This window comes from Dromiciops gliroides, chromosome 2 (genome assembly GCF_019393635.1).
Source record: "Dromiciops gliroides isolate mDroGli1 chromosome 2, mDroGli1.pri, whole genome shotgun sequence".
Classification (NCBI taxonomy): Eukaryota; Metazoa; Chordata; class Mammalia; order Microbiotheria; family Microbiotheriidae; genus Dromiciops; species Dromiciops gliroides.
The window spans coordinates 129516473-129535718 of record NC_057862.1 but is presented as its reverse complement, the minus strand read 5'-3'; the positions used below and the strand labels follow the sequence as shown (position 1 = coordinate 129535718).

Sequence of the window (19246 nt, the reverse complement as noted above, 5' to 3'; positions counted from 1 at the left end):
CTACAAGAAAATTGTCTGTGATTCCCCAGTGACATTACACAGACCTAAATCTGTAATAGCAGATAAGGTGAAGATGGAGAAATGACTAAAATTAATGGCCTGGTTGCCATAGAAAACAAATTCTACAAGCTGGCATCTAAGTTTCCCTATGTCTTATCAGTCATGTAGGCACTCAGACACAATACACAACAAGGAAGCATTGAAATCTGCAGAGTATTTTTGATGTTATTGTTAAAATCTCTCAGGTCACAGTTCTCATGTAAAGAGCTCCACTAAATATAGACTGAGAAAAGTTTAACACATAGATAGGAAGAGACAAAAGGTGAAAAGGATCTAGCCAGGGATGAAAAATTTGCCATATAGCACAGTTTTCCCCCTCTTCCCCAATCCCATAGCGCCATTAAAAGCACCTTTAGTAGAGTGGAAGCAAGAACAACAGAGAAAACAAAAAATCTTCACTTTCCAATAACAAAGAAGTATTTATCTAGTCTAAGACCAATTTTAAAATGATACTCTTTGCTACCTGCCTTTTCCTTCCTGTGAACTTTTATAATAATACAAATCTTAAGCTAGCAGATACTTCAAGGTGACTTGTTTTTCTGGTGGTTGAGGAGGCCAAGTATAGGTTTATTAATATTTCCTTGTCTGCTATTCACATGCCTTTCCTCATTTCACATTTTGGTGGTTTTATGGATGATTTGGCAAGTAAATTATTCAGAAACAAAATAATAAATTATTCTATTTCATTCATTTTATAACTGCTGAAGGGAGCCTTTCAACCAGTCAAGGTGATTGCTCTCTTGAACTAACATGGTACTCTTCAACATACTAAGCAAATTTGGACCATATATTTCTTTACTATTTGTTCAATGCTATATCTGATTAAAAGTGACATTTGATAAATCTGTATTTACCAAAACTAGAAGTACTTAGACCAGGGTTTTTAGCTTAGAATCCATATATTTCCAAGGTATCTGTGGTTAGAATTTCAGGGGGAAGGGTGTACATGAACTTGAATGGGAAAACATTTATTTTTACTAACCACTATACATTTATGTGTGTGTATATATGTACAGCCGTCTCATTCTGCAAGCTATAATCCATCATCTTTCTGTCATGCATAGTATGTTCCATCATCTGTACCTCTAGAATCATGGATGGACATTGTACTGATCATAGTTGTTATAATTCAAAGCTGTTGATCTTTACAGTATTGCTATTTTATAAATTGTTCTGGGTCTGCTCATTTCATTCTTCATTAGTTTATAATAGTCCTCAAAGTTGTTCATTTTTAAAATAACATTATGTTATAGTATAAATTCCTTTTGTTTCTGCTCACTTAATCAACAGAAATCCATATAAGTCTTTCCAAGTCTTTTTGAAATAATCTACTTCCTCATTTCTTACAGCACAATAGTATTCCTTCACATTCATATACCACAATTAAGTCAGCCACTCCTCAATTATTGAATATTCCCATAGTTTCCAGAGGGGTTTGCCACCACAAAAAAGAGTTGCTATGAAAATTTTTATGTATAAATGACCTTTTCCTCTTTATTTAAATGTATTTACTCTTTTAAGTTCTTGTATAGGATCTTGAGACCTTGTAAATCCAAGATATAAACTATGCCTAAACTATTTGGAGATTTTCTGAAACACTGGGCAATAGTTATAACATAAAAAGAAGACACTGACCCTTTTTGGGATCAGAGCCTAGAACTGGACTCCTAAATAAGAGGAAAACAAGATAAAGTGAATAAGAGTCAAAATTTAGGAGGAGTCCTAGATCATGGATTATAAAACATCATGTGAATTCCCTCCATTGCCCCCTAATCTTGGTCTTCTGAATCCCTATCTCCGTTATGAAGCATTCCTCAGACCCAAGAACCAAGAGTGGTCTCTCCTTTCTCTGAATTCCTGTACTTCTCTTATGAACTTGACATATTTTAAATTCACGTTACATTCATTTTATACATGACTTGCCACTCCCTAATGGTATACAAGATCTCTGTGTACTTCTGTTATACTGTAGTCTTCCAGTGTTTGAAGATTGATCAAATGCTAACAAATGCTTTTAAAATGAAAAAGATGATAGCATTGAAAGGTAATGTTTTTGCTATTTATTTCTTGAAAAGTTTTTTTCTGGTTTTGTTTTGTTTTTTCGGCTCTTTCCTCCATTTTTCCCCTATAAGTCCATATGGATGGCATTTATTTCCAAATTAGTATTGATTTGGTAGCAAACTAGTAAGAAGGGCTACTGGTGATGAGACTAGTTCTTGGCATTTTGTTGTTATCAATAACAAACACTAAGCATATATGTGTACAGGACTCTGTGTTAATAGCTAGGGACATTAAGGTATTAAGAATATGAAATTCCCAGTGTGCACTTCAGCAGCACATATACTAAAATTGGAACACTGCAGAGAAGATTAGCATGGCCTCTGCACAAGGATGACATGCAAATTCATGAAGAATATTAAATTCCCTGTAAACAACAGGCTTGTGATCTAACTGGCAAGACAAGCAACAGAGCATCACAGAGAGAACACTGGACCAAAGAGTCAGAGAACCTGGGGTTCAAATCCCAGCTCAGATACTTATTACTTGATAGTTATGACATAAGGCAAGTCACTGAGCCTTTCTCTATCACAGTTTGCTCACCTACAATAGGATAATAATGCACTTAAACTGCACACCTGGCAGGTCTCTCTGAGGAAAACAGCAAAGTTCCACATAAATGTGCACTATTAAAATGACTATTGTTTTAAAAAGAGAAAGGAATAGCATTTAATTGCCTACCACCATTATTTACAGGATCATAGCTCATTTTTCTCCAAGGAGAAAAAGTAGCTTTATACCTCTGATACCATGTTGCTAAAAAAGGAGCTTATTTGCACAACTCCCCAAGGCCAAGAAGGGAGCCTGGCCCCAGTGGTGTCAAGTCAGCACACTGGAGCCTTTATATGTAAGTTGTACTTGCCAAAGAATGAAATTTGTTATAATGTGGGTGCTTTGGGGACACTGTCCAAGGGGATTCAGTTACTAGTAACAGGAGAATATTGTAGTCTTATTTATAATGCAGTCCAGTGGGGCAAGAACCCCAGTATTATAGGTAAGTTCTAGTTCATATATTCAGAGAAGTCCTTGTTGCATCCCAAAGGAGCTCAGGATTTGAGGGGTTAATTGGGGGAGCCGTGCTTTTCACAGTGAAAGTCCATAAGAGGACCCAGGTGGGGACAGCAGGGGGCAGTAAGCATGGTCTTGTTGATGGATTATGTCCTTACTGCAATAGAGAAATCCACAGCAGGAGGTGAACACATTGCCAGACCCTGATGTGAGGTCAGTCAAGATCCCTGAGCTGAAGCCATTGGTGTTATTACCCTTTACACATTCTGTGTTGCAACCAAACCAGCCAGCTAGCTGTTTCTCAAACTTAACCTTCTATCCCCTATTGCCAAGCATTTTCCTTGGCTTTACTGGCACTAGAATGCTCTCCCACCTCTTTTCTACTTCTCCATATTCTTATGCCTTTCTTTAATACTAGAAGGACCAGAAACATCAATTTATAAGAAAATACATTTCATGATAAATCTCACTTTCCTCTCTGTGTACTTCAAATACCACTCATTACAAATAGATATTACAGTATTACTCTGAAATAAAAATGTTCATCCTACTATATTTGTTTTCTTTGCCTTATGGGAAAAAATGCACTTTATCCATTGCTTTGGTTTCGTCCTTTGAATCATCTTTAAATTCCAATTCTTCTTAAAAGTTCATTTCAGCTGCCATTGCCTCTTTCTGAAAAGTTCTTCCCAATTCTCCACACCCCCAAGGATCAATGCCCTTTCCCTCTTCAAATTGTTATATGTATTGCTGTCTATTTTTGAATGACTCTTTCTACCATGCCCTCCCCAACCTAATCATTCTGCCATAGAATGTGGAGCATCAAGGACAGGGAGCATTTTATTATTTTTCTATCTGCCAGTATCTAGTAGAGCAGTCTCTTAAATATTTGCTAAATTGAATTGAATCGAATTGGGGTAACCAGAGATCAAATAAAAAGGGAGAAGAGGTCTTTGCAAAATTACAAATAAGTATTGCTCAAGTTAAGAGATATAAAAAGACATTCCATATCATACCTTTGCAGAGTTGGAAGGTCCACAAATGTACACTGCATGTGTTTTCAAATATTTTTCCTATGTTGATCATTTTATTGATTCTTTGTACCCTTTTTTTGTTTTTATCGTTAAAATTATTATTTATGTTGGGTGACTCTGAAAGAGGAAGGAGGAGGTATACAGATGATTTAAAAAGACATCAAAAAAATTTTTAAAGAATGTGATGCAATGACAAAAGGTATCAGTAGGACACTTAAAAATTAAAAGCATCTGCGACAAAGACCAATACTAGCCAATAGACAGATTTTATATTAAAACCACTTCAGTTTTTTTAATATAGAATTTGATGCCAATATAATCAAAGATATTCTCCATATCATTAGTCATTCATCAGTATCATTATAATGGCTCCTTATTGTACTTCTTACACTAACCTGAGAACTTCTGACCTCAATGAAGTTTTTTAATGGTTTACTGGTGTCTTTTGGGACTTTTTAAAATGACACTTTTTTGTGGGGCAATAAGGGTTAAGTGACTTGCCTAGGGTCACACAGCTAGTAAATATCAAGTGTCTGAGGCCAGATTTGACCTCAGGTCCTCCTGAATCCACGGCCAGTGCTTTATGCACTGCGCCACCTAGCAGCCCCTAAAATGAGATGTTTGTAAACCATTTTGCAAACCTCAAAGTACTATATAAATGTTAGATATTATTATTATAATTATGAGCTATTATTATTATGAACTATTATTGTTATTGCATTTAATCTGAGTTCCGCTGCCTTTTAATGTGGTTTTCATTTATATTACTGTCAACACTGTGTATATCATTATTCCAGTTCTATTTTCTTTGATCTATGTCAGTTCAAGCTATGTTTCTATGAATTGTTTGGTTTTTTACATTACAGTAATATCCTATTACATTCAATGATATGATAACTTGGCACCCATTTTATTTCAATTTTTCTGCAGTGTTTTACAAACTATTAATATTTTTTGGTAATTTTACTGGAGATAAGAGGAGGCAAAAAAAAAAAAAAAAGACTGAGGGGCAAAGGGAAGGTAGATGGAAGGTATAGAAGCCAAACCTTCACAATTGTGACAAGCACTAGTTGTATTATTGTCTACATATAGTGTGACCAAAAAGTCAAATGCATAACTGGCAGTGATCTCTGTGAACACAGGCCTTCCATTTAGCTGTTTTCAGAGGTGGCGGTCACTTCTAACTCTGCCAAGTGGACTTGAGGTCAGCCAGGAGCCTTCATCCCTAAAAAATCACTCCTCTCTGGGTGTCCCCCCAGCTGACCATGTTGTTGCTGTCCTTTACCAAAAGCCTACACTGTGTCACTTTTTCAGGAGATGTAAAGATATAAGGTAACTAAAAATATGGAGGAATTTAGTTGACAAAACATATTGTCCACAGACATTCTTATTTTCTAACTAGCTATTAGGGAGAAAAGAAAAAAGAAACCAGACAGAGAAAGCAAGAATTTTACCTCCCTTCACTCAAGAGCCCTGCAAAATATAAATCATTCTTCTCAGTGATGAGCAAACAGAAAGCACTGGACAGGCCAAGCATGGCCTTGCATCACAGACTCCTAGTAAAATACTGCCAGCTGTTAAGCATAGCAAAGAGTATTGAGCTGCTGGCACATGGCCAGACATACAATCTCAGCAAGGAGGTGGGTCTATAACCATGAAAGAATTTATGACCCTAAAAAATGATGATACCCTTTCCCCCCTCTCTGATAAATTGAGCAGGATCTAGAGGTTAACACTACCCTGGAGGGAGTCAGGGAGAAGGGGCAATTCATATGCACCAAAATTAAGGGACAGATTTTTAAATGCATGCAACTTGGTCTCTCATATGCCATAAGGATTAGAGAAAATGTATATTTTCTCAGGCTAATCCAGTGCTTCTTGAATTTTTCAACTTAAATTACCCTAATTACCAGCAAGTTTCAGTTAGTGACAATGATCAAAAATGTGGATTTTTGTTAGCATTTGGGCATTTACCATTTAGCTATAGTCCAGGTACTTACAGTGACTCCACAGATCAAAAATGGTAGTTTAGTTAACTAGAAGTCGGTCATTCAATGAATATCCAATTGAACCCATAGACACCCATTTGGCAGAATTACCAGTAACTTGGTAGTAAATTCCTCAATTTTTATTATTCCTGAAGTACCAAAATGGTGTCAGCCAACAAGCAATTGTTAAGTGACTATATGACAAGCACTGTGTTATGTACTGGGGATAAAAATAAAGGCCAAAAAAAAAAAAAACAGTTCCTGCTTTAAAGGAACACACAGTCTAAAGGGAAGATGGTATTCAAACAACAATACAAACAAGATATAGAGATAGAGATGATAGATAGATACATAGATAAATAGATAGAGGATAAATTGGATTTAATTAATAGAAAGAAGACATTCCTAGCATTTAGGGGAATTAGGAAAGGCTTCATGTGGAATGTGAGATTCTATCTGAGACTTGAAGGAGGGCAAGGAGGCTAGGAGGGAGAAAAGAAAAGGGATAGAATTCCAAGCATCAGAAACAGCAAGTAAAAGTCCCCAGAGTTGGTAGATGGAGTGCCTAATGCAAGGAACCACTTGATAGTCTTTAACAAGGGGATACTTAGTCTACAGATGAATCTCTAGAGTTAGTGATGGTTTGTGATTCAAAATTCCCATCTGTATATCCCTTTGAACTACATGCAAAAGATGTCACCTTCCAAATACTGTTATATAAATAAATGCCCATTTTAACAGGGAACCCAAGGGCTTCAGAAATTACATAATGATGAAAAAAGGTTGAGAAAGCATATTTGAATAGGGGGATATATTGTACATGGAAGATGGAAGAGAGCATAGGAGTAAGCTGAAAAGACAATAAGGGTGACAAGAGAAGAATGGAATTGGTGAATAAGGATTGGATAGTTCATTTATCCAACACATTTATTGAACTGCTTGAGTCACAAGGCAATGTTTTAAGCATTTAGGGGGTATAAAGATAAATAAGACATTGTCTCTGATCTCATAGATTATACAGTCTAATGGAGAAATCAGTAAACCATAATTCAAGGTATATAGAAATGCAATTAGAGATGTTCCCATATGTAAAAGAAGGAAGCTGGAAATCTTAGGTGATTTCCAAGATCCTTTTCTTTTTTTCTCTAAGATCTTTTTCTACACTAAAATTCTTTGATGATCCCTATGATCTTATAGAACAAAGAAAAGGATAAGGAAGACTTCATGGAGAAGGTGCCATTTTACAAAGGGATACTTAGAGGTAGAAATTAAATGGTGATGGGAAAGAAGGCAGTACCAGTTGGAAGAACATGAGTAAAAGCACAGAGTCAATAAATTCATTGAAGGGGAACAGTTGGATATACATACAGCAAGGACCAAGTAAAGGAGAGTCCTAATGCCAGAATAAGGAGCTTGCATGCTCTTTGTAGAAAATGAGTTGTAACTTCAACTGTTTGACTAGGGAACAGACAGAAGTAAGAAAGGAAAGGAAAATGTCATAGAGAGAACTATGCTTTAGGAAAAATTAACCAGACAAGGGTTTGTAAGAGAAACAATAAAATTTCTGAACCAGCTTGATGACAGCAGGAATGGAGAGGAGGAAAATGCATAGACAGAATTAATAAAAACCAATCAATAGATTAGATTAAGGGAACAAAGGGAGATGGGGAGTAAAAGATGGTACTCAGGTTTAAGGCTTAGATTATAGGGATGACATACTACTACTGACAAGTAGAAGTTGGAAAGAAGAACAAGTATGGGGCATTGGAAGGAGATGGTCAATTTGGTTTTGGGCATGTTTTAGCAGCCCAAAAGTTTTCAAATGGAAATATCCAGTAAATTACTGGAAATTAGGATCTAGAGCTGAGGGGAGAGGTTCAGTCTGCACATATATATTTGGAAGTCATCCACAGAGAGACAAAAGTTAAAGCCATAAGAGTGGATGAGATCACCAATGGTTAGGCTATACAGAAAGAAAACAAGAGGGCCAAACATAAAACCTTGAGGAAAACCAATATTTAATGAAGAGCAAAGAAAAGAGCCACTGAAAATACCACCAGAAAGAAATAGAAAAAGCAGAAGAGTTCAGTGACTCAGAAGCCAAGAGAGGACAGAGTTTCAAAGAGAGAGATGAAGGAATCAAGGATGCTAAAAGCAACAGACAGGTCAAGGGGGAAGAGAACTGAGTAAAAGCCATTGTTAGTGACTTGGGGGTCAGTGATGACTTTTAATAGAGCAATCTCAGTAGATTAATAGATATCAGATTTCAGAAGGTTAATTAGTGAATGAATGTTAAGGAAGTCAAGGCTGTACATGTAACGTACACTTTTGAGAAGTTTGGTGGTGGTTAAAAGGAAAAGGATAGAATGATAGCTGAAAGGGGTGGCAGGGTCCAGAGAAGGTTTATAAGAATGGGGAGTCTTAGGCAGGGCATCTAGGTGGTACAGTAGATAAAGCACCGGCCCTGGATTCAGAAGGACCTGGGTTCAAATCCAGGCTCAGACTCTTGACCCCTACTAGCTGTGTAAGGCTAAAGATTCTGAACAAGTCACTTAACCCCCATTGCCCTGCAAAAAAAAAAAAAAATAGGAATAGGGCGTCTTTTGTCAAGACACACAACAACAACAACAACAACAACAAAAATGGGGACTTGGAATATAAGAAGTGAAGAAAACAAAAAAAAGAAAAGATTCAAAAGAGAAATTTACCACTACTCCAAGATTTGGGTGTTCATTCTTGCGCATTCTGCTCTGGGGCATGGAGCCACTTTAATCTCTCCTACTGGCAATTCTTATCCCTAAAGCATCAATAGCAATACGCTTGTGGGTCATTTCTTTTGAGTGTGCAAAAGCTTTACTACAGCTGTGAGAATCGATCTGACTACAAAAAAATGTACAGGTCAGCAATTATGGGCACAGTGTCAATTTGCAGTTCATCCACTGCAACTTAAATGTCTAACTTAAGGAATCCTCCATTCTCCATCTTCCTGCCTACCTACAAGAGCTGAGCACATCCTCAGACTAGTTCCATCCCTGCCTTCCTATCTGAGAAGCAGAGTTTTAACAAGAGTGGAGAAAGACAATTCCAAAGGATTCATGATGGAAAATGTTTTCCACATCTAGAAAAAAGAACTGTGGAATCTGAATGCAGATTGAACCATACTGTTTCTACCTTTTTGTTGCTGTTTTTTTCTTTTTTGAGGTTTTTCCCCTTTGTTCTAATTCTTCTTTCACAACATGACTAATACAGAAGTATATTTAATGTGAGGGTACATATATAATCTATATCAGATTGCTTTCTGTCTTGGAGAGGGGGGAGGGAAAAAGGGAGGGAGAAAAAGTTGGAACAAGAAATCTTATAAAAACAAATGTTCAAAACTATTTCTACATGTAACTGAAAAATAATAAAATACTTCTATGTAAAAAAAAACCCAAGAGTGGTGAAGCTGGGGATACTCCTTGGGGCCTGACTTTCAGGGGATGTTTCTCTGCACATATAGATACAGTTGTTCCACACTATCATTAACAGCAGATTCCCTCCAAGAAAACACTCCCAAGCCTTAAAGTGGAAATAAGAAAAATAGGCAGCCTATACCTCATATTCCCTGACTATGGGTGACCCTGAAAACCATAGACAGATCAATGCACTTTATGTAAAAATTCAGAGTTCAGATAGTTTTACTTAACTCTTAGAACTTGGAGTTCATAAAATTGGGCTCACAGGGTTTTCTTCATGAGATTGTCATTATTATTTCACCTTCCTCAGTCAGTATCACAAAGAAATCAATCAAAAAGTTTTTGTTAACAGTTTGATTGCTTGTGTATCTGGCTGAATAGGAAATATTTGGCCAATAGACAAATGTTACTGATTTTCGGAATGGAGAGGGGCAAGGAGATAATAAAAAAAATAATGTTCCTTTTTCTTCTCTGATAGCTAAAGCTAACATTTCTAGTACAATATTAAATAATAGAGGTGATAATGGACATCCTTGTTTCACCCCTGATCTTATTGGGAAGGCCTCTAACTTATCTCCATTGCATATATGGTGTTGATACCAAAACCAGGCAGAGCAGAAACAGAGGAAGAAAATTATAGACCAATTTCCCTAATGAATATTGATGCAAAAGAGATTACAGCAAGTGATCACCAGGATAATACCCAATGACCAGGTGGGATTTATACCAGGGCTGGTTCAACATTAGGAAAACTATTAACATAATCAACCACATCAATAAGAAAACTGACCAAAATCTTATGATTATCTCAATAGATGCAGAGAAAGCTTTTGACAAAATACAGCATCCTAATAAAAACACTTGAGAACACAGGAATAAGTGGAGCTTTCCTTAAAATTATAAGCAGTATCTACCTAAAATCATCAGCAAGCATTATGTGTCATGGAGATAAGTTAGAGGCCTTCCCAGTAACATCAGGGGTGAAACAGGGATGTCCATTATCACCTCTGTTATTTAATATTGTACTAGAAGTGTTAGCTTTAGCAATCAGAGAAGAGAAAGGAATTAAAGGAATTAGAATAGGTAATGAGGAAACAAAACTATCACTCTTTGCAGATGATATGATGGTATACTTAGAGAATCCTAGAGAATCAACTCAAAAATTACTTGAAACAATTAACAACTTTAGCAAAGTAGCAGAATATAAAATAAATCCACATAAATCATCAGCATTTCTATACATGACCAACAAAGTCCAGCAGCAAGAGATAGAAAGAGAAATTCCACTTAAAGTAATGGTAGATAACATAAAATACCTGGGAGTCTACTTGCGAAGACAAACCCAGGAACTCTATGAACACAATTACAAAACACTTTTCACACAAATCAAATCAGATCCAAATAATTGGAAAGATATCAATTGCTCATGGATAGTCTGAGCTAATATAATAAAAATGACAATTCTACCTAAATTAGTTTACTTATTCAGTGCCATACCAATCAGACTACCTAAAAATCATTTTATAGAGTTAGAAAAAATAATAACAAAATTCATCTAGAAAAACAAAAAGTCAAGAATATAAAGGGAAATAAAGGAAAAAATGCACAGGAAGGTAGGTTAGCTGTACCAAATCTGAAGCTCTACTATAAAGTGGAAGTCATCAAAACTATCTGGCACTGGCTAAGAAATAGAGAGGAGGATCAATGGAAAAGGATAGGCACAAGAGACACAGTAGTAAATGGCATTAGTAATGTACTGTTTGATAAACCCAAAAACTCCAGATTCTGGGATAGGAATTCAGTATTTGACAAAAACTGCTGGGAAAACTGGAAGATAGTATGGCAGAAATTAGGCATAGACCAACATCTTACACCTTATACTAAAATAAGGTCAAAATGGGTACATGATTTAGACATAAGAGTTGATACCAGAGGTAAATTAGGAGAGGAAGGAATAGTCTACCTTTCAGATCTTTGGAAAGTAGAACAGTTTATGACCAAACAAGAGATAGAGAATAGTATGAAATGCAAAATGGATGATTTTGATTACATTAAATTAAAAAGGGTTTGTACAAACAGAAGCAATGCATCCAAAACTAGAAGGGATGCAGAAAGCAGGGAAACAATTTTTATGGCCAGTACTTCTGATAAATGCCTCATTTCTAAAATATAGGGAACTAAATCAAATTTATAAGAATCCAAGTCATTCCCCAATTGAGAAATGGTCAAAGGATATGAAAAAGCAGTTTACTGATAAAGAAATCAAAGCTATCTATTCCCATATGAAAAAATTCTCTAAATCACTATTGATTAGAGAGATGCAAATTAAAACAACTCTGAGGTACCACCTGACACCTATCAGATTGGCTAAAATGACAAAAAAGGAAAATAATAAATGTTGGAGAAGCTGTGGAAAAATTGGAACACTAATGCATTGTTGGTGGAGCTGTGAACTGATCCAACAATTTTGGAGAGCCATTTGGAATTATGCCCAAAAGGCTATAAAGCTGTGCATACCCTTTGACCCAGCAATACCACTATTGGGTCTTTTTCCCAAAGAGATCATAAAAAAGGGAAAAGGACCGACATGTACAAAAAAATTTATAGCTGTTCTTTTTGTGGTGGCAAGGAATTGGAAATTGAGGGGTTGCCCATCAACTGGGGAATGGCTGGAGAAGTTGGGGTATATGAATGTAATGGAATTCTACTGTGCTGTAAGAAACGATGAGCAGGAGGAGTTCAGAGAAACCTGGAAGGACTTTCATGAACTGATGATGAGTGAGATGAGCAGAATCAGAATAACATTATACACAGTATCATCAACATTATGTGTTGATCAACTGTGATAGATTAGATTCTTCTCATCAGTAAAACAGTACAAGAAAGTTCCAAAGGACTCATCATGGAAAAGGCTCTCCAAATCCAGGGAAAAAAAAAGAACTGTGGAATATGGATGGTGATTGAACCATACTATTTCTTTTGGTTTTGGTGCTGTTGTTTTTCTTTTTTGAGGTTTTTCCTTTTTTGCTCTGATTCTTCTAACATGACTAATGCAGAAATATATTTAATGTTATTATATATACATAGACATACATATACATATATAAAACCTATAGCATATTGCCTGCTGTCTAGGGGAGGAGTAGAGGGAGGGGAGGGAAGGAGAAAAATTTGAAATTGGAAATCTAATATAAACAAATATTGAAAACTATCTCTACCTGTAACTGGAAAATAATAAAATACTTTTATCAGGAAAAAAAGGAATAACTGACTTGGGCTATTGTAGATAAGGATGTTAATAGGGTGATATAGATGGATGGAGTAAAACTCAAAAGAGGAAAGGTTTCTTGGTGATCATAGAAGAACAAGATTCTGGAAGTGGCAGAGTGGGAAAGGGAGCACACCTAACCTTTTGATCTTGAGAAGGTGTTTTAGAAGTTAGAAGATAAAAAAACAATACATTTTAGAGATATGAAAAGTCATCTCTGAGAAGGCAGGTTTCTAAGAGCAGAAGAGTAATGGAGCTTTGACAAGATCTAGGACCAAAAGAAGTTTATTTAGAATAGAATGGGGTAGAAATGGAGGTTTCCAGAGTTTATAATGGAAGGTGAGGACAGAGTGGAATGGGGACGAGGGAGATGGTTGGGAATGGGGAAAAAAGGAGTGGTAGCAAGAAAGGGAATTTTGCAGGTCCTCTTGAATCCAGGGCAGGTGTTTTATCCACTGTGCCACCTAGCTGCCCCCCCCCTAATTTTTTGTTGTTGTTGAGGCAATTGGGGTTAAGTGACTTGCCCAGAGTCACACAGCTAGTAAGTGTTAAGTGTCTGAGGCTGAATTTGAACTCAGGTCCTCTTGAATCCAGGGCCGGTGTTTGCCCCCCCTAAATTTAAATGTACTAGCTATATAACCCTGGGCAATTCACTTAACCCTATTTGCCTCAGTTTCCTCATCAGTAAAATGAGCTGGAGAAAGAAATGACAAACCATTCCAGTATCTTTGCCAAGAAAACCCCAAAAGGGATCATGAAAAGTCAGACACAACTGAAAAGGACTAAACAAGAACAACGATCTCTCAAACTCTAGAGAAGAAAGAAGATGGGTTTGGTACCCTATGTATGTAAATAGGAAACAAGAAGGCAGTATGATACATTGAAAAGAAAATTAGCACTGGAATCAGAAGAACTCAATTCAAATCCTGCCTCTGATTCTCATGACCTGTGTGACCTTTGGAAAGTCACTTATCCTCTGTGAGTTTTAGTTCTTTATCTTTAAAATGAGATGGATGGACTAACTGGCCTCTGAGATCCTAGCCCCAGACCTATGAGAAGGTCCCTAGAAACCTGACTGAAAATACCCAATACAAGGCCCATGTACTACATACAAGTTGCTCCAGGCATTTGGAGGTTTAGAGTTCCCAGCAGCTCAGACCAAAGGTGGGGAGTCTGAATCCCAGGAACCAGAATATAACTTATAAATATCCTCACTTCCTAATTCTGTTCATTAGTTTACGTATATTCGTGTTATGCATTTAGAAACAAAGTGTCCCCAAAGTCTTAGTGCTATTTTAAGATATTAAATATTAAATTTAATATATACATATATTTGTTATACATATACTATGTGTATCAAATGCGTATATATGATATCCTACTTATTAATACAAATAATTGGTTCTATCTATGAATGCTCTGTTGGTGTATAAATGCTTTAGTCAGTGAGAACTCTGAAGAACAAAGGCTCATCTCTTGTCTGGGTTTGATTCCTGTTTCAACAGCAGAAGCTAGAGACATTTTATACTGTCCTCACATTGTTATAAATTTTGGCCATTGGAGGTGGGAGGAGGCTACAAATGGAAGAGAGCAAAGAAAGCCACTTGAATTTAAATTTTGGAATAAACTTTTGATAAAATCATGAGGATCCGGTGCCATGTTCCACTTATTATTTCATCATTTTCATTCATATCTGACTTTTCATGACCCTATTTGGAGTTTTCTTAGCAAAGATACTGGAGTGGTTTGTCATTTCCTTCTCCAACTCATTTTACAGATGAGGAAACTGCAGCAAACAAGGTTAAATGACTTGCCCAGGTTCACATAGCTAGTAAGTGTCTGAGGCCACATTTGAACTCAGGTCTTCCTTACTCTTGGTCCAGCACTCTATCCACTGTGCCACCTAGCTGCCTCTAAATTACATGTTCCATGTTCTTCTTCTCCTTCTCCTTCTCCTTCTCCTTCTCCTTCTCCTTCTCCTTCTCCTTCTCCTTCTCCTTCTCCTTCTCCTTCTCCTTCTCCTTCTCCTTCTCCTTCTCCTCCTCCTTCTCCTCCTCCTTCTCCTCCTCCTTCTCCTCCTTCTTCTCCTCCTCCTCCTTGTCTTCTTCTTTTTCTTCTTCTTCTACTACTACTACTACTAATAACAATAATAATTTGTTTAATTATATAATTCCTTAAGTTTAACAAAGCAGTTTGCATGTGTTATTTCATTTGATCCTCAAAACAACTTTATGAGTTAACGTTATTATTATACCCATTTTACAGATGAAGAAATTGAGGCTGAGTGAGGTTAAGTCCCTTGTAGGGTCCTACAGAGAATATATACCTGAGAGGCAATATTCTGACGTAGGTTCTCCAACTCCAAGTCCAATGCTTTATCTGCCACTCCACCTGGCTACTGATTTTTCACTGAAAGCAGATGCCCCAGGGGATGACTTTAACACTTCCAAATTTAGGTGACCTTTTGCTACCTCCTATAATCTATCTAAATACTGATGATCCATAGCTAGAAATTATCATAGCCAGCTGGTCTCTTTAATGTTAGCAACTCTTCCTGACAAGCGTTGTAAACACAGAGCTTCCAAATCTCACTTTGTCCCAAGTAAAGTGTGTTCGCATATGATTTTGAGACACCCTCTCTTTGCAGTCATCTTTGAACCAGGAAGCCTGCAATATATCATTTTTATTACTTGTCTGGTTTTTGTTCTCAGGGAGAAAAGATGTACAGTTATTTTCTATGTTCTTTATTGGCATTCCAGATGAAATCACGGGTAAATCTCTTGGATACACCTGAAGCAATCAGGGATGAGGAAGTGGTGTACAGTATAAATAACCCAAGGCCATTTTATTACCTGCTCCTACAGACTGAAAGGAGCCATGGCCCCCTCTCCTGATGATAATGGACCCTCAGTTTAAGGTTGCCTCTGATACACACTGCAGTGCACACCTATCGCATCTCTCAACTCATTTATAATTACAACATGGTGCACTTTGATTGTCTCATCAACCTTTCATCAGAGGATTGAAAGGGGCTTTGTGAACATTAAGTCACTAGAGCCCCCTGAAAAGGAGGTGCAAAAGAAGGAAGCCTTTCCCTTTCCATCTCCATAACACAACAGAAATGCTTTCTTCCCACAAGCAAGATTCAGAGCAATGATTCTGTCTAGTTCTCTATCACCATGTGTTCCATAGATTTGAGATCAATCTATGTCTCCATAACTTGTGGGGAGAATAGAGACAGAGAGATGAGGGGAATAACAGCAGTGGAGATCAGCAGTGGGAGCTCTGTTTCATGGGATCATGGGACATGAAATGCCATCCAGCACAACCTGTATGTTTTACAGAGAAAGAAACTAAGATTAAGTGACCTGCTTAAGATTCATCAAGGTCAAGGAGGCAGCATAATAAAATAGAAAGAACCCTCCTTCTAGAGTCAGAAGATCTCCATTTGAAACCTACCTCTGATTCTCACTAACTATGAGATTCTCACCTGTGTCAGAAGGGCACCTCGGTGGCACAGTGGATAGAGCACACTGGGCTTGGAATCACGAAGATTCACCTTCATGATTTCAAATCCAGCCTCAGACACTTACTAGCTGCATGATCCTGGCCAAGTCAGTTAACCCTGTTTGCCTCAGTCTCCTCATCTGTAAAATGAGCTGAAGAAGGAAATGGCAAACCGCTCCAGTATGTTTGCCAAGAAAACCCCAAATGGGATCATGAAGAGTCAGAAATAACTGAACAGCAACAATTCCAGTGTTTACTGAGTGCTCAACACTAAAACAAATAATACCTGGAATACAGAAATTACAGGGTAGCTTAAAACTACACTAAGACTTTTGAAAAACTCTATTAGCACTTTTTAGCACATTAATATTCTAATAATAAGGATCTTACCAAACAGTTGTAGAGATAAGACATACCCATTGCTAGACTCCTTAAGGAGAGGAACCTAAGGTTATTTACCTTTGAGAGATGCCACAGGCCTGAGCTGCAGTGTGTATCAGAAGCAACCTTAAACCAATGCTCTGCTGTCATCAGAGAAATGGTCCATGGTTCTGGGCTCTCCATAGGATCTGATAACAAAATGGCCTTGGATTATTTATACTCTATATCATTCCCTCACCCTTGTTTGCTTCAGGTGTATCCCAGAGATTTACCGACCCTGTCCTACATATCCATTGGCCCTTTCCTACCCTTCCAATTTTATCTCTCATTACTCTTCCCCCTCCAAAATTTCACTTTCTATTCCAGTCAGGCTATATTCTCCATCATCTCCTTTATATTACATATTCATTCTCACCTCCACCTCTTTACTCTTTTTTTTCCACCTCCATTTTTTTACTCTGAGCCATGAAACTTTTCATTATTTGTAATTTTTACTACTACCTACCTTTTCTTAACAGAGAGTAAAAATTAATAGTTATCTTCTAATATGTTTTTATTATATTCTAGATGAAGGGTTAAGGACCAAACCTGTGATTTCATTGGTAATGGGAAGGGAATGAGAAACCTCCCTCAACTAATGCAGGTTGGCACCTCCTCAGTGACTTATAACCTTAAAAAGCAGCCTAGGGTAGCAGTTCTCAAAGGGTGATCCAGGAATTGGTATGATCCAGATCCCTTTTTGATGAGGTCTTCATGAACCCCCAAATCAATTTTTATAATGATACTAAGATGATGATGGTGTTGGTGGTGGTGGTGGTGGTGATGGTGATAGCTAAAATTTGTAGAGCGACTATTATATGCCAGGCAATGTGCTAAGGGCTAGACAATTATTGTCTCATTTGATCTTCACAAAAACACTGGAAGCGGGGCAGCTAGGTGGTGCAGTGGATAGAGCATTGGCCCTGGAGTCAGGAGTGACCCTGGGCAAGTCCCTTAACCCCAATTGCCTCACTAAAAAAAAAAAACAACAAAACAAACAAACAAACAAAAAAACACTGGAAGGGAGGTGCTATTATTATTATTTCCATTTTACAATTGAGGAAACTGAGGCAAGTAAAGGTTAAGTGACTTCCCCAGGATCACACACCTAGTGAGTGTCTGAGGTGGGATTTGAACTCAGATCTACCTGACCATAGGCTTGCTGTTCTTTGTACTGTTCTACCCAACTTCCTCTTATTTCTATTATATATATATATATATATATATATATATATATATATATATATATATATCTCAATAGGTATAACCCCCACAAATAGTTTGGGGTAATCGATAATTTTAAGGGCATAAAGGGGTCCTGAAACCAAAAAGTTTGAGAACACCTGACTCAAGAGCATTGAAAAGTTAAATGACTTACCCATGGTCATACAGCCAGTATGCATCAAAGTTATAACTTGAACTCAGATCTTCTTGGATTCACGGCTAACTCTCTATCCATTACAACACCCTGTTTCTCCATACTAGAAAAAAAAATAGGAAAAATCTCTTGCATGCACCTAAAGAAATCAAGGATGAGGAAGTAGCACATATTGGCATGTAATTAAAACACTCTTCCCCCTTCCTCTCCCATTACAGACACCCTATCAGATCCTTTATGGCACAATTCCACCTACTAAACTATCCTTGATACTCCAACCAACACTGGTCTCATACCATCCTGATTCTCCCATAATGCAATCTGTTTTGTAGCAAGTGCTTTTACCCAATTTAGCAATTTGAGTACACTATATTTTGTTGTTTTCAGATACCTTGATGTGGATAAGTACTGTCTCACCAGTAACACTGCATAGGTAGGCAATTTGCCGCAAGTGTCTTTTGGATATCCCACACTGTTAAACACCTAGTAGATACTCACTAAATTATTAGTGAAATGTCTTAAACATAGACAAGTAAAGACAACAGGGGAACAATGCAAGACAAGAGAATCAAGCATCAGCATTTGAGGTACTAAAATTCACATTTTGAGAAGAAAAGTAGGAGAAAGACCCATGGGGCCTTTAGTAGCTGAAAGGAGTTTCACAGTAAAAAATGGGGCTATAGGGGCAGCTAGGTGGCACAGTGGATAAAGCACTGGCCCTGGATTCAGGAGGACCTGAGTTCAAATCCGACATCAGACACTTTGACACTTACTTGCTGTGTGACCCTGGGAAAGTCACTTAACCCCAATTGCCTCCCCCTGCCCCCCACAAAAAATGGGACTATGAATGAGACAACACACAACCAATCTTTTCTTGAACACCACCAATGAGAAGAAACTCACTAATTCCATCTGGGGAAGGCCCTCATGTTAAAAAAATAATCAGAAGGCCTAGGGTCAAAATTCACCTTGTGCAATTCACTTAGCTTTCCTGGGTTTCAATTCCCTAATCTGAAAAATGATGGATTTGGACAAGACGGTCACTGAGGTCCCTTCTAGCTTCAGATAAT

The 19246-nt window shown here is 37.4% G+C and overlaps 1 non-coding gene across 1 annotated transcript; it reads left to right on the top strand.

Annotated features, from left to right (window-relative positions):
• The first annotated feature begins 2381 nt into the window (after positions 1-2381).
• On the top strand, positions 2382-2486 carry LOC122744894. Its single transcript, XR_006355230.1, has one exon. It is a non-coding gene; the product is annotated as a U6 spliceosomal RNA (small nuclear RNA).
• The last annotated feature ends 16760 nt before the right edge of the window (positions 2487-19246 follow it).